Source organism: Athene noctua, chromosome 4 (assembly GCF_965140245.1).
Source record: "Athene noctua chromosome 4, bAthNoc1.hap1.1, whole genome shotgun sequence".
Lineage (NCBI taxonomy): Eukaryota > Metazoa > Chordata > Aves > Strigiformes > Strigidae > Athene > Athene noctua.
This window is the reverse complement of record NC_134040.1, coordinates 3,629,238-3,643,888: the sequence shown is the minus strand read 5'-3', so window position 1 is coordinate 3,643,888 and position 14,651 is coordinate 3,629,238. Positions and strand designations below refer to the sequence as shown.

At 57.3% G+C, this 14,651-nt stretch overlaps 1 protein-coding gene across 4 annotated transcripts in view; it reads left to right on the top strand.

The window, feature by feature from the left end:
* The first annotated feature begins 7,384 nt into the window (after positions 1 to 7,384).
* Positions 7,385 to 14,651, top strand: part of RNF24 (ring finger protein 24) — a 32,427-nt gene continuing 25,160 nt past the window's right edge. The window contains exon 1 of one of the 4 annotated variants that reach the window (XM_074903706.1): positions 7,385 to 7,437. The gene's annotated coding sequence lies outside the window, so the exon portion shown is untranslated. Of the gene's footprint in view, positions 7,438 to 12,721; positions 13,163 to 14,651 lie in introns of those variants that run through there. The other 3 variants (XM_074903703.1, XM_074903705.1, XM_074903702.1) reach the window with 3 other exon arrangements.

Here is a 14,651-nt window from a genome sequence, read left to right as displayed (position 1 = left end):
AAAGATGCGGATACAACCTCTGGCTCAGGAAGTCCCGAAGCAGCAAATTGCCGGAAACTGAGAGAATATAATGTGGAAAGCATTACCCTGGCTTGGCTCTTGCCTTGCATTCCTCCCGAGCAGCTCCCCTTGGTCCCGGCCAGCGGACGGATGCTGGCAGGGATGGACTGTGGCTCTGAGCCAGGAGGAGCTCTCGTCCCACCTTGTGTGTGTGTCCCTTGCCCGTCCTGTCCAGTTTTGGTGGATTTTGTTGAACGAACAGAGGTTGCAACCAAAGACCTGGCCATTTTCCCTCTCTGCCTGTGTCTTCTAAGGGTGAGATGATGTGCGTGGTGCACTCTTAAGGGATAAAGGGGGATTTGGTTCTCCTCCTTCAGGTCTTGACTCTGGTTCAGTCTCTGCAGGCAATGAGTGTGGCAGTTCTCAGCTTGGTCCCTGTTGGCAAACACCCCATCCCCAACAGGGCCATGGTGGGTCCCCAGCCATGGGACAAGGCCGTGGTGGCCCTGGCAGCATCGACGCAGCGGGCCATCGCATTTTCTGTGCGTTAGTCACCACTCAGCCAATGCACACGCCGCCTCGGACAAACCGGTTCAACTGCTGTTTAGGGAACTTTCTCATTTACTATTTATAGATTTATTTTTTTTTCTTTCCAAAGACACCCCTCCTTTGTCCTTCTCCTTCCTCATCCCTCCACAGTCCACACCTCCCCAAGAGTGAGGAGAAGTTCTGCCCTCTCTCCTCTGCAAATCTGCCCATCGCTGGGGCCATATCCACCTGTACCCACTTCTCCATTTGCCACTCATCCTCTGCCCTTCCCTGCCTGTCCATTCCCGTGCTGGAGCCAGATCCTGCACAGGTCAAGGGCACTCAGACTCGATGAGGGTCTTTTTCCCAGAGCAGGAAGGTGCAGGCAGAGCCCGGTGGTGTTCATGGTCTGGCTGCCTGACGGGAATTCCTGAGCGCTTTCTCGAGTCTCAGGAAACCACCTGCATCCACCAGCAAACGGCCACTGCTCCGGAAGAAAGCACTTGAAAAGTTTTCCTGACCTTGGTAGTAGGGAAACACCCACAGCGATCAGCTCTGCGTCCTGACCGCACCGAGCCCAGCTCCAGGCTGTGCCGGACACCCCAAACAGCCAGGGGCTGGACACCCCTGGCAGGATCGGTCCCTGCCTGTAGCTCTGAGCCCTATAGCCATGTGTCCCCCAGCTAAAGCTTTCAGCATTGCCCAGCAATGTCCAGGGTGTTTATTTTTCCCTGGCACGCTTTGGTCATGGACTGGGGCAGAGCAGGAGGATGAGGATGGACCCATGAAGACGCAGGCTGTGCCATGCCACCTCTGAGCACCTGCAAATGGGCCCCAACCCCATTTACTTTCCAGCATGGATGTGAGCGGTGATTACCCGAATTCCCCTTTCCTATTTGGATTGGCAGGATCCTGCGCTGCAGCTGAGTCCCACAGCACATCGGCAGAGAGGAAGAGCTGCAGGGTTTGGGTTGCCACCCAGGAGCAATACCTGCTCTGCTCGTTAGGCTGGACATGATGTTCAGAGCGAGATCGCTCTGGGTGGGTGCAAGGACTGAGGAGGTGGGTCACCCTTGGGCAAGCCTGCGAAAGCAGCTTTGTTCCTTGATCCACAAAGTCATTCATGAGTCAAAGCTCCCGGGCTAATCATGCCCTGCTACAAGGAAGAGGAAGAGTCTGCCTGGCTACACGCTGCTCCACATCAGTCTGGCAAGGGGCAAAATCAAAGTGCTGCTGATGCCGTGAAAGGGGTGGAGAAGAGGTCTGAGAAAGCAACCCTGCACCCCAAGCATGGAGCAACGCCTGTGCTACCGGCTGAACAACACAACCGCAGCAGGGATGGAGGGAGGGAGGTTCCCCACATCTTGCTTTGGAGGCAGAGATGGGATGGGCACGCTCTGCCCATGCCTGACGTTCACCAAGTGTCCTTTGCTGGCCGTGATCCCTCTCGGATTGGCCAGCACGGCCACCCCATAGACATCGAGTGAAAGGAGGGAGGAGAGGAGACAAGGAATGGAGTGATCAAACGGTCATGTTGGATGAAGAAGGAAAAAAGGGGAAGAGGGGGTGGGGGGAGATTGTTTCCAGCAAAGAAGCTGGAGGAGAACGTTGGGATTGTGAAGGTGTCCAGGACCTGACAGCAATTGGGCCTGGGACCAGAGAAGGGGATGATCTGCAGGAGCCCATCTCTTCCTCTGCCCACCAGGTCCCCCATCCACACTACCTGTATGATCAGTTTAGCTAGGCTGGTCAAGTTGGAGGTCCCTTGACCAGCAAAGACAAGATATGGGGATAGTCGATCCAGGTAAGCTGGTTTTATGTCCTCTCTACCACTGACACATGCTAAGATGACCAAAGCCCATTTCTGCTGACAGGGTTGAGCCCACACCACATCTTCTGCCACTGGCAAGATGGGCTAAGGGCTGAGATTTCGGCAGTGTAGACCTCACCCAGTAACACAACTCAGGAAAGAGCCTGGGAGAAGCAGCCAGAGGGTCGTTCTCAGTGACGAGAAGGGAAGGTCAAAAAAAAGAGTCCTCCTGTGAGACCCACTAACACCTTCTTCTGCCTCATTTCGTCAGGGCCTCAGCCAGGGATCAGCCCTCGACAAGCCCTGTGAAAACCCCACTGAAGCCAGGAAGAGCTCTGGGGGGGCCACATGTCACCGGGCAGTGATAACACGATGGAGCTGCACCTCCCACCATCTCCTCCGTGCTGGCGATCAGAGGGTGTCTCTCCCTACAGCCACCTCATTGGTTTTCACCCAAATACGGAAAATTACACGTAAGTCCTGCTGAGGTTGGTGTTCACCTCCCTGTCAGGCAAATTTTGTGTTTTCTGCTCAAATGAGGGCCCTCGGGCGGCAGCAAGTTGGGTATCAGCATTTGTTTTCAGAGGGCTTGAGACCACCAAAAGTGCAGGTACCTCACTGGGTTCTCCCAGCTCACTTCTCCACTGGGACCACAGTGGGTCCACCAGGCCCCTGGAGCAGCCCATGGCTTCCCGCGGGCTTCATGGGTGGATGTACGTCTAACTCACCACAGGGAGCCCAAAACTGCCACCACCCGCGAGCAAGGCTGAAATGCCACCGGAGCAGAGCTTGTCATGTCCCACGGTCACGATCCACCCCAGGCAACATCAGAGGAGCAAGGGATCCTGGCAGGCTGCAGGAGGTGGTGAGTCAGGGCTGCTGCCACCGCTCCAGCCTCCACCCGCTTCACTGGGACACACAGGTCTCATCCCTGGGCTTGTCACCCCATTTCTCTCGGGATGACAACAGATCTGCTGTGGCATTCGTGGTCCAGCACCACTGGAACTCAGGATTGGGCTGGCAGGAGAGCAATGCAGCTGGCTTGGTTCATGTGCCACAAGAAGAGCTTCCCAAAGACAAGCTGCTCCTATAACAAATCCTCAACCTCCTCTGCTTCCTCCCCCAAGTCAGAATAAAGACTGTGGGGATTTCTACAGAATCCCAGAATCACTCAGGTTGGAAAAGCCCCTCGGGATCACCGAGTCCAACCCTCAGCCCGACTCTGCAAAGTTCTCCCCTACCCCACATCCCCCACAGCTCATCCCAACGGCCCTGAAACCCCCCCAGGGATGGGGACTGCCCCCTCCCTGGGCAGCCTCTTCCACTCTCGGACCACTCTTGCTGGGAAACATTTTCTCCTCCTGCCCAGCCTGAGCCTCCCCTGGGGCAGTTTCCAGCCGTTCCCTCTTGTCCTGTCCCTGATCCCCTGGGAGCAGAGCCCAGCCCCAGCCTCTCTGCAATGTCCTGTCAGGAGCTGCAGAGAGGGATGAGGGCTCTACAGGCTGGATCAGGGCAGAGGAGCAACACGTGCGTTGTAAGAGGAACAGGAGGTCCCTTGCCCAGAGAAAGCAGCCTCTCCTCCACCTGATTTACACGTTTTCCCAGCAGGGGCTATGCTTGTGCAGCGCAGAAGCAGCTCTGGAATGGGATGGAAGGAGATGGTGGAGGTGCACCATCCTGTGAGCCCTCCTATGACTGAGCATGGAGGATTATCACAAAGCAAAAACATCCTGGAAAGGAATGAGAGGAGAAAGGAGACATCTTCCACCTTCCCAACAAGACAGACTCACCCTCCCTTATCACCCCATCTCTGTGCCAGAAGGTGCAACCGTGCTGGATCTCAGCTGCCTTTGCTCACTGAGTAGGAAAAACTGGATCTTCTCACGCGTAGAGCAGGGTGTTATTAGCAGGAGCGCACGGAGCAGGGAGAAAGTGAACGGTGTGCTTTCCCCAACAGTCGGGGTGGCGAATCAGAGCTTGGAGACGTGTCCCTGCTCCCCCAGATGAGCCAGGTTTTGGGTGCCCCCATCCCACAAGCCTCACACCACCAGCCTGCAGGCAGGACACTGCTCATCTGATCCTTCCCCTCCCACCAAGGGGACTTTCTCAACCACGTCCCCCCAGAGGCAGCAGTGCTTCCCAAAGGGGAAACTGAGGCAGGGAGGACGGTACATCACAGGGAGTTGTTTGCTATAACCGGCAGCAGAGCCTGGGCGTAGGGCAGTGTCCGGGAGCCCTGTGCTGGGACTGGGAGACCCAACAGTCACCCCACTGTCCTGGGCACCCTCCCTTGCAGACAGCTGATGTCCAGAGGCAAAAAGATGCTCGGGGGGCTGAAGCCCCCCCTGTGAGGACAGGCTGAGAGAGTTGGGGGTTCAGCTGGAGGAGAAGGCTCCGGGGAGACCTTAGAGCGGCCCCCCAGGGCTGAAAGGGGCTGTGGGAAAGGGGGGAGGGACTCGTCATCAGGGACTGTAGTGATAGGATGAGGTGTAATGGGTTTAAACTGAAACAGGGCAGATTTAGATCAGATCTGAGGCAGAAATTGTTCCCTGTGAGGGGGGTGAGGCCCTGGCACAGGCTGCCCAGAGAAGCTGTGGCTGCCCCCTCCCTGGAAGGGTTCAAGGCCAGGTTGGACGGGGCTTGGGGCAACCTGGGCTAGTGGAAGGTGGCCCTGCCCGGGGCAGTGGAACTGGATGTTCTTCAAGTTCTCTTCCACCTCAACCCATGCCACGGTTCTACGTTTCTCTGTGTGCCAAGGACAAAGGCTGCACGCACAGCCAGCAGCTCCTCTCCACCCGCTGCAGCTCCAGGCTTGGCCCCGGCGTGCCGAGGACTGGCCAGCGTGGGAGGAACGGCAGAACCTGATCCCCGAGTGCATTTGCTTCCCAAATTCATCCTGTCAGCTGCCGGCTGTAGGTCCCTGCAGGGCCCTGGCTCTGAAGTCTCTTCCTCGACACCAGAACTCCCAGCTGAAGGCAGCTCGAAGCGTGTTCAGGCAAATCCTTCCCATGCGAAGTGGGGATTCCCACAGCGGGAAGGCGGCTTCGCTCAGTGAAAACATCCAGCAAAGCGGCTCCTTGTCTCATCGCTCTGGCATCCCGAGGTCAGGACCAGCGTCATCTTCAAAGATGCTGCAAGTCCTCCCATGACACCTCGTCGGAGCATCACACCACTGCCCTCCTCCGCTGCCGGGGCAGACGAGGGGGCAGTGGGCATGAGTTCACACCCCGGCAGCGCTCAGGGATCCTGGTCTCGGCCCTCTGCAGAGCTTGGAGAGAGGCGAGGCAGGAAAGCGGCGTCGCTCCCCGCTGCTGGAGGAGTTTCCCACTATCGCGTTGCTGGCAAAGGCCATTTCACTGCCCGGTGCGTGGGGCCGAGGGATGGAAACACCACGGATGAACTGTAGTCACGCGGCTAATTACAGCCCTGCCTCCTCTCCTTGCCTTGCCCACCGCCGGATCTGGCCCTGCCGGGCTTCACCTGCCCGTCTGGGAGAGGAGGAGGAAGATAAGACTCTCCTTGCTCATTAATAACGAGCCCAAGCGCCTCAACCCTCGCCAGGAGCTCTGATAAGCCGAGATGAGTCACAGACGTCCCCGAGATCCTGAGCTCAACGTGACACACGTGCAGACGGGCAGCACGCCCGCTGCCATCACGCCGGACGTCACTCGGTCCCCGCGGCGCCGGGACGCGGAGGTCACGCTGCGGAGGCACAAGGTCGCTCTCCTCCTGCCCGCCCCGTTTGTCTTTGCAGAGAAAATGTGTTGTCCTTGGGACAAGAGCGTGTCCCGGTGAGGTGACACCGGCCGGCTGATGTCCCAGCGCTGGGTGGTGATGTCACTTCTCTGGGAAGTGATGTCAAGTCCCTGGGGATGGGGACAGATCTGGTGCAGATGCTGGCGGAGCGGATCGGAGCGGGACAGGGCTCTACCAGTGTCACCTCCTGTCCCCTCTGTGCCACACCACTTGGCCCCACTGCCACCCCGTCCCCACTGCCACCACCCCCCACGTCACCCTCCTTGTCACCACTGTCATCCCGTCCCCGCTGCCATGCCTTGTCCCCATTTTCACCGACACTCCCATCCCTGTCCCCACTGTCACCTCCTGTCCTCATACCATCTCCCTGTCCAGTGTCACTTCCTGTCCCCACTACTTCATCCCCTGGCCCCAGTGCCACCGAGTCCCCAGTGTCACCTCCTGTCCCACTACATCATCCCCCTGTCCTCGGTGCCACCCTCTCCCCACTGTCACCTCAAGTCCCCACAGTCCCCTCCTGTCATCACGCCATCTCCCTGTCCAGTGTCATCTCCTGTCCCCACTACAGCATTCCTTGTCCCCAGTGCCACTCTGTCCCCACTGTCACCTCCTGTCCCCAGTGCCACCCTGTCCCCACAGTCACCTCCTGTCCCCACACCCTGTCCTCAGTGCCACAGTGTCCCCAGTGTCACCTCCTGTCCTCACTACATCATCCCCCTGTCCTCGGTTCCACCCTGTCCCCACTGTCACCTCACGTCCCCACAGTCACCTCCTGTCCCAACGCCATCTCCCTGTCCAGTGTCCCCTCCTGTCCCCACTACATCATTCCTTGTCCCCAGTGCCACCCTGTCCCCACTGTCGCCTCCTGTCCCCACACTATCTCTGTCCTCAGTGCCACCCTGTCCCCACTGTCCCCTCCTGTCCCCACACCATCTCTCTATCCCCACTGTCCCCTCCTGTACCTAGTGTCCCCTCCTGTCCCCACCCCATCTCCCTGTCCCCACTGTCACCCCCTCTCCCCCCACCCCCGTTCCCCCTGCAGCTCCCCCTGTCCCCACGTCACCCCCGTCCCCTCTCCCACCCGCTAATGGCGCCTCCCCCTCCGGGTTCCCTCCCGCAGTGACGTCACACCGCCGTGACGTCACCGCGTCGCTCCGCCCCCAGGGTGCGGGCTCGCGCATGCGCAGTGCTGGCCGCGAAGCGGCGCGGCGGTGCCCGGCGCCGGGCGGGGGCGGGGCGGGGCGGGGCGGGGCGGGGCGGGGCGGGGCGGGGCCGCCTCCATCCGGGTCCCTCCCCGCCGCCGGGCAGTGCGGGCGGCGCGAGCCTCGGCGGGACAGCGGCGGGTGAGTGCGGGGCGGCCGCGGGGCGGCGGGGGCCCCCTGGGGGGCCGGAGGACCGGGCACCCCCCTCCCCCTGCACCGCTCGGTGGGGCAGGGTCCCCCCTCTGCCTTGCGCTGGGGGGCCGGGCCCTTCCCTGCGCGCTGCTGCTCTGCGGGACAGGGGCTCCCCTCCTTGTGCACCGTGCTGTGGGGCAGGGACCCTCCTCCAGCACCCCTGTGGGGCAGAGTCCTTCCTTGTGCACCGTGCTGTGGGGCAGGGACCCTCCCTGTGGGGCAGGACCCCTCCTCCAGCACCCCTGTGGGGCAGGGCCTCTGCCGTGCACCGTTCTGTGGGGCAGGGTCCCTCCCTGTGGGATAGGGCCTCTCCTAGTGCACCGCTCTGTGGGGCAGGGTCCCCCCTTGTGCAGCGTTCCGTGGGGCAGGGTCTCCCCTTGTGCAGCGTTCCGTGGGGCAGGGTCTCCCCTTGTGCAGCGTTCCGTGGGGCAGGGTCTCCCCTTGTGCAGCGTTCCGTGGGGCAGGGTCCCCCCTTGTGCAGCGTTCCGTGGGGCAGGGTCCCCCCTTGTGCAGCGTTCCGTGGGGCAGGGTCCCCCCTTGTGCAGCGTTCCGTGGGGCAGGGTCTCCCCTTGTGCAGCGTTCCGTGGGGCAGGGTCTCCCCTTGTGCAGCGTTCCGTGGGGCAGGGTCTCCCCTTGTGCAGCGTTCCGTGGGGCAGGGTCTCCCCTTGTGCAGCGTTCCGTGGGGCAGGGCCCCTCCTCTCGCACCCCTGTGGGGCAGGGCCCCTCCTTGTGCACTGCTCTATAAGGCAGGACCCCTCCTCCAGCACCCCCCTGGGGCAGGGGCTCCCCCTCCTCAGCAGCCCCCGTGGGGGACAGGCAGCCCCGCTTCTCGGCTCCACAGTCCCCGGTGGGGCAGGGACCTCCACAGGGAAACGGGGCTTCCCCCGGCTGTGCCCTGCAGAGCAAGGCCTGTCCCTGCACCCCCCACCGCAGGCCCTCCTCGGGGTGACCGGGCTCTGACTTTGGGGTGATTGGCAGCTCTGTGGGGGTCCCTATAAGCTCTATAAGGTTCCCTGCTTGGGACCCATAAGATCCCCACTTGTGGGGCAGAGGGGCCAGCCCAGAGAAGGGGGCAGTGGAGGCTTTACCATGGCCTGGGACCGCATCACCCAGCAGTAACAGAAGAGGGGTCTGGGGCAGCGCAAAGGGACAGGGGACGTGTCCCCACCCAGCACCCATCCCACCTGCACCCCCTTTACGAGGGAGAGCTCCTGGGGGTCCCACCCCACGCTTGGCTCAGGGTCCCCGGGTCACCCCCATTCCTGGTAGCTGCTGGCCTGCGATCAGGCACGTCCCTTTGCTTTCCTGGGGCCGAGACAGGACGCTGCGGGTTTCTTCAGCTTAAAAAAAAAAAAAAACCAACAACCCAGAAATGGGAAGAGCTGCTGTTTGGAGTTACACAGGGCTGCTGTTCCTGCCGTAGAGGCACGTACGGAGCCCTCCCAGCATCCGCCGCTTCGCCCGCTTTGGCAGGGGACACGCGTGGGTCCCGTGGGACTGAAAATCGACGGGTAAAAATGCACCTCCTGGGGTTTGGGGTTGGTTTTTTTTTGTTTAGTTTAGCCTGTCTTTGTTTTAGTCTGGGCGTGAGGAGGAGAGCGTTTCCGTGGGTCCACTCGCCTTGCGCACCTACGAGCGGTGCCGGATCCATCGGATGCGCCAGCGTGTGTGTCTGGGGGTTATTTCCCCCCTCCCTTGCGCACCTTTGGCAGGAGGTTTGGATGACATCTTGCTCTGGCACGCTTCTCTCCTTTGATCTCAAGTTTCCTGCCATGTATAACGTGTTCGGCAACACGCGAACCCGGCTCCGCGGCTCCCGGGAAGGGCGATGCGAGTGCCTCCTCACCCCGGTTTTCCCCGGCCGGCTCCTGCCGACAGCTCCTGGCGTTCCTTTGTCTCAGCTGCCGCCAGGACGGGCTCTCACAACCCAAGGATGCTCTGAACAGAGCAAAGACAAGCACAAAACCCCTCCTCTGGCCCTTTGTTTCCAGCCGTTTGCGGGCTCAGCTGATTGTGTGTGGTGTTTCGTGTGCCCAGACAAATAAACTGACGACTCGCATCTCTAGTTATTTATTTATTTATTTTTCTGGCTTATTTTCGGTTATTTAGTTTGCTGGGAACGTATCCCAGCTGCAGGCTATGCTGGAGGGATGTGGCAGCTTCCTAGAAACGGGGTGAAATACCCAGAAGCGTAACTGGAGCATCTCGTCGTTGTCCTCTTGTGTCCTCCTCGCATCTCTTCGGGTGAGCAGGGCCAGAAGCTCTCAGCACCACACACTAAAATCTGGGTTCACCAACCCTTCTGCTTGTTTGTAGGAGGAAAAGTTTGACCCCGGTTTGCACAACCTGCTGCCAACGGCAGCTTTGGGGCTGGAGAGGATGGAGGAAGGTGAAGGAAATGCGGGTCCAGGCTCAGACCTGACTGCCTTGACGGCTCAGATAAACCTTTATTTTATGCTTGACTTGTGAGAAAGCAAAATACAAGTTGTTTTTATTATTATTTAGATTCCTATTGTTGTTTCAGTTCCCGTGGGTGTTCAGTTTGATAGCGAGACCGTAGCCTCAATTCATATTAATGCTGCTTTTTTATGACAGGTGTAAGCAGAGCTACTTTGAGCGTGTCAAACAACCCCTGAGTAAATCAGGTTATTTGCTCTATTACTTTATTCATACAGGTTAGATGCTCCAGCTGATGCATCTAGAGTGCTGTGCCATCTGGAGCAAAAATTAAATACAAATTTGGCCCCCAGCCTGGAAAAATAACAAGCCTTTGCCTCCAATAACTGATGGTGGAAGAATATAGCCCCTGACAGAAGAAGTGCTTAGGGGCAAGGTGGAAAGAACCCAAAATGTGCTAATTGAGGTATTTAAAAAAAAAAAAAAAAAAAAAAAAGAAGGAAAAGAAATCCTTCCACCCTTGCAGTGTGTGCTGAAAGCAGCCAGGAAGGATGGTGCTGTAGAGCTGACTTGCAGATGGAGGTTGTGGTTCTGGGTGGGTGGTGGAGCTGCTGGAGGTGAGGGTGGTGATGACCTCCTGGGTCTCCTGATCTTGCTGTTGGTGGAAATCCCCTCCACAACCTCCCAAAGCTCCACCTGGCTACCAGCTCAGCTCGGGTTTGCTGATTTTGTCACTGCTCAGCTCGGTAAAAGGCTGTCAAGGCTGGCCTGCTGGCTAGAACCTTCTTTCTCATCTCCTCCTGGGTTTGGACTCTCTAGGTCTACTCGTTGGATCAGTGGTGGTGGTTAGTCCGAGGCTGTCTCAGATCTGGGGGGACAAGCTGTGGAAGTGGGTAAGCCAAGGTGGTGCCTCTTGCTTGTACAGCCTGAGCTGCGGTCTGCTTGCTTCTGAGCTCGTCTGGAGATACCTGTGATGGACCAGCTGGGAAGGACACCTCGGTCAACATGCATCTGTGTTAGTGGCATCTCTCCAAACTTCAAATAAGGAAGAGCCTGTGTGCCTGATGGGGAATGGGATGATGACTGTTGCTTGCTCCTGCTGTTCTTGGCTGGAAAGTGGTCCTGGCCATGTCCTGGGGGAGAGGTAGATGATGGTTGAGGGTTGTGTGGTGAGGAAGCAGCGAGCTTCTCATGGGATATCTCCAGACTGTGAGACTGAACTGAGCCTGGAGGTTTTACCCAAGAAGGACTTGATTTCCAGCTGATCTCCTGGACTAAATGATGTGTGGGATGATACAAGGACACCTGGCTTTGCTAGGAGGGCTTTTGTGCTGATGGACCACCTCTCCACACGTTCCCTCCTGGGTCATCCCTCCCAACGATCCGGCCGTTGCCTTCACGTTGGCCATATGGCAGAAGACACCTTGCAAGTGATTATCTCGTAGCCATAAAACACCACATGGATGCTGAAAAGGTGGAGAGAGGCACGGCTGGGCATGTTCATCTCCTCCTGCTACCACCACCACCACCTGAAACGCTTCTGCCATGGGATGGCGAGGCTTGGCACGACCCAAACAAGGTCCTCTCCCAGCGAGTCAAACTCCTGCTGTCTCGCCCAGGTGCAGTAAAACCATACAACCCCTCCCGTGGGCCGGGCTGGGGGGGTGCAGATGCTTTTGGTGGTCACCAGCCACCTTGGAACCATTGGTGTCAAAGCCTGGAGAGTGGTTTTTGGGGTTTGAACCTTCCTCTGATCTTCAGGTGTCTTGGTCTTGGCTGTGGTTGGTGTTGCCGAGTTTGCTTTTGTTTATTTTTGTTTCCTGTGATCGTGCATCATAAAGCTGAGTGTTGTTGACATAAGATAACATCGGCCTTGCGTAGACTTCCCTCCCCTGTCTCTTCGTAGCGACGTTGCCCTGAAACCACTCAGACTTTGTGTCGGGAGCGGCCGTCCTGCCCGCACCCCCACACTGACTCACATCTTTAAAATGACATCAGCCGTGATGTGACGTGGGGCTTATCTGCAGCTGAGCTGTCGCCTGGCCCCGGTGGCACCTCTTGCTGGGTTGAGAAATGCAGGTGATCCCAACAAAAACGCACTCGGGGAGAGGGTGCAAACCCCCCGTGGTTTCACCGTAGTGACAGGCAGAGGCAATTTGCCTCCCAAGTTGAGGAATGGGAAAGCTCCAACGTCTTCTCCATCGGACTCGGCGGTTGGAGCCCGGGATGCTGCTGGGGATGGAGCTGCATCATTTTCGGATGTTTTTCCCTACTTGGAGTGATGACACGGACCATCCAATGTGGTGTTTTTCTACCTGTGTGGCAAATCTACTTTCCTTCAAAGAAAAAATCAGTTCCAGCCATGTGTCAAGGGCTCCTCTTGTCCTGTTAATGAACTGATGGCAGTGCCAGAGGGATGTTGACGGGAGGAAAGAGCAGCCATCCAAAACACCTCGAAAGGATGCCAGCAGTAGCATCAGGGGTGAGGACAGAGTGGCTGTAAGCCTCTAAAGTAGGGATGAGTGGTGGAAGGAGAGGAGAAGACACGCTTGGGGAGGATGGACAACCTCACCCTGCCGGGAGAAGCAAAAAACCTCAACGCCGACGCGTGGATGGGCAGCGGGAGCCGGGTGCCAGAGCCCACGGACCAAATTAACTGTGAGCAGCTGCCTCGGCGTAGCTGAAGGCTGCGAGGTCTCGGGTTGCTCCAACGCTGGAGCTAAAACTGGATCAGCCTTCGGAAAAAGAGGGCGAGCCACCGAGGAGCAGGAGGAGGAGCGAGGGCCGGGCCGCGGGAAGCCGGGGCAGGGAAGTCCTTTGACCAGTTGCTTTTTCTGCTCCAGCTCTGGGACTATAAATGTGAGAAGCAAGCAGGAATAACTTCTCCTGTGTGGGTTTTGTTTTTTTTTTTTGTTTTGTTTTGTTTTGGTTTTTTTTGTTTATCCCCGTGGAGGATTAATCTTTGCTGCTAATAGAGCTTTAAACTCGCAAAGCGCCTTACGAGGAAACCGCCCCGGGAGTGTGTTTGCAAGAGAGAAACTGAAAGTGCCGAGGGGGGAGAGCAGCCACCCTCCTGATCGCAGCCCTCGGCTGGCTCGGGGCCGTCCTCCCTCTCTCTGCCTGCGAATAACCGGGGGTTTCCCAGCTGCCTGCCTTGGAAGAGTATTTAGGGGAAAGTAGAAGAGCTCCGTGCAGTTTCCCATCCCGGGAATCCGCAAGGCAGGAGGTTTCGTCTCTTCGGTTGGTCCGTTTGAAGCCAGGAGGAGCAGCCTGGCAGGTAAGATGATGGGTGAAGCCAAATGACCCATCGCAGTAGGGTGGGAGGGAGCACAGCCTCCCACCTGACAGCTTCCAGCTAAAATAAATTCATCCCAGTGTCGTGCCTCCCCCCTGACCAGGCTCTTTGTGCTTGCAACCTGCATGAAATTAAACTGCCGGCGGACCGTAAGGATCGAATTAAACTTCTCTCCACGCAGAGCTTTTCTTGCAGCCAGGCAAATATTTCCGTGGCGCTTTAAAGACTCTCGATTTTCTATTGTTCTGTATAAAAACCCATCGCCAGGCTGGGCTTCCCCCGGGGCGATTTCCTGGCTCGTTAGTTATTAACGCAGCTGCGGGGTTGGGGTTTTTTTTGTTTGGTTTTTTTTTTTTTTCTTTTTAGCTGAGAAGTGCCGGATTAAGACCCGGCATCTCACTGTCTTGGCATCTGAAATAAAAGATGAGGCTTCTGGAGCCCCTGTGACAGTGGTGGCCATCCAAAGTGGGACAGGATTGTGCAGCATTGGGTGGTTTTGTGGCTGAATAAATAGTGATAATCTCGCCCGAGAGCTGGCTGGAGCCCATCCGCTGGCGCTTGCGTAGGTCGGCTGTCTGTCAGCTGAGTCCTCCACCCCGGTCTCGCTTTGCATTTACACCAAAAAAAACCCCTCACGTCGCGCTGAGCATTGTTTGGGGGCGGTGCTTTGGGAGTAAAAGCAGGAAAAATGGATCATTTCCTCAGCTGCTGCTTTGCCTGGGGGATGCTGAGTTGTTACGTGCTCCCATCGCCCTCAGGGCTTCCCCCTCGCGTCTTCCCCCCCTCACTTCTGCAGCATCTTTCCCCCTCACATCTGCTGTGGATGGAGCAGGAGGACGAGGTCAGGGTGGTGATGGCCACGGGCTGGTTCTTGGGAGCTAAAGCTGGGAGCGGGAGTGTTGCAGGGAGTTGGGAGTTGTGCTCTGTGCGGATGGCGAGTGTTTTCCCAAAGCCAGGAGAATATTCTTCATATTTTTAAAAGGGGCTGGAGAAGAGGGATTCTGTCGCCATCTCATCAGACAGCTCTGAAAGGAGTGCTTTTAAGAGAAGCTCTGATGAGTTTGAGCCCTGGTTTAAACTGAGGTTGAATCTTAAATCACTCCAGGTTTCTTTTTTTGAATGGAGTTTAAAAGAGGAAAGAAGAAAGTACTAACAGGTTTGCTTTCTTTTTCGGAGGATAAGTGCCTTTTCCTCACCAAGGAATCACCTGAATCCTTTTTGCCTGAAGTCTCCTTTAGGTTTTGATTTATTTCAGCTATTAAAATTTCTCTTAACAGCCAGAACATCAAACTTAGGAGTGAACTGTGGTTGGTATCAGAAACCAAGTTGCACATTGCCTGCTTCATCTTCTAAATCAAATAATCTTTAATATTATGAATTATTCATTGCAAGCGTAGCAGCTGGTGCCAGACTGTTTACACAGGGACGCTGTGTTATATTTTTCCACCTCAATAACGCGGGTCCTTGCCTC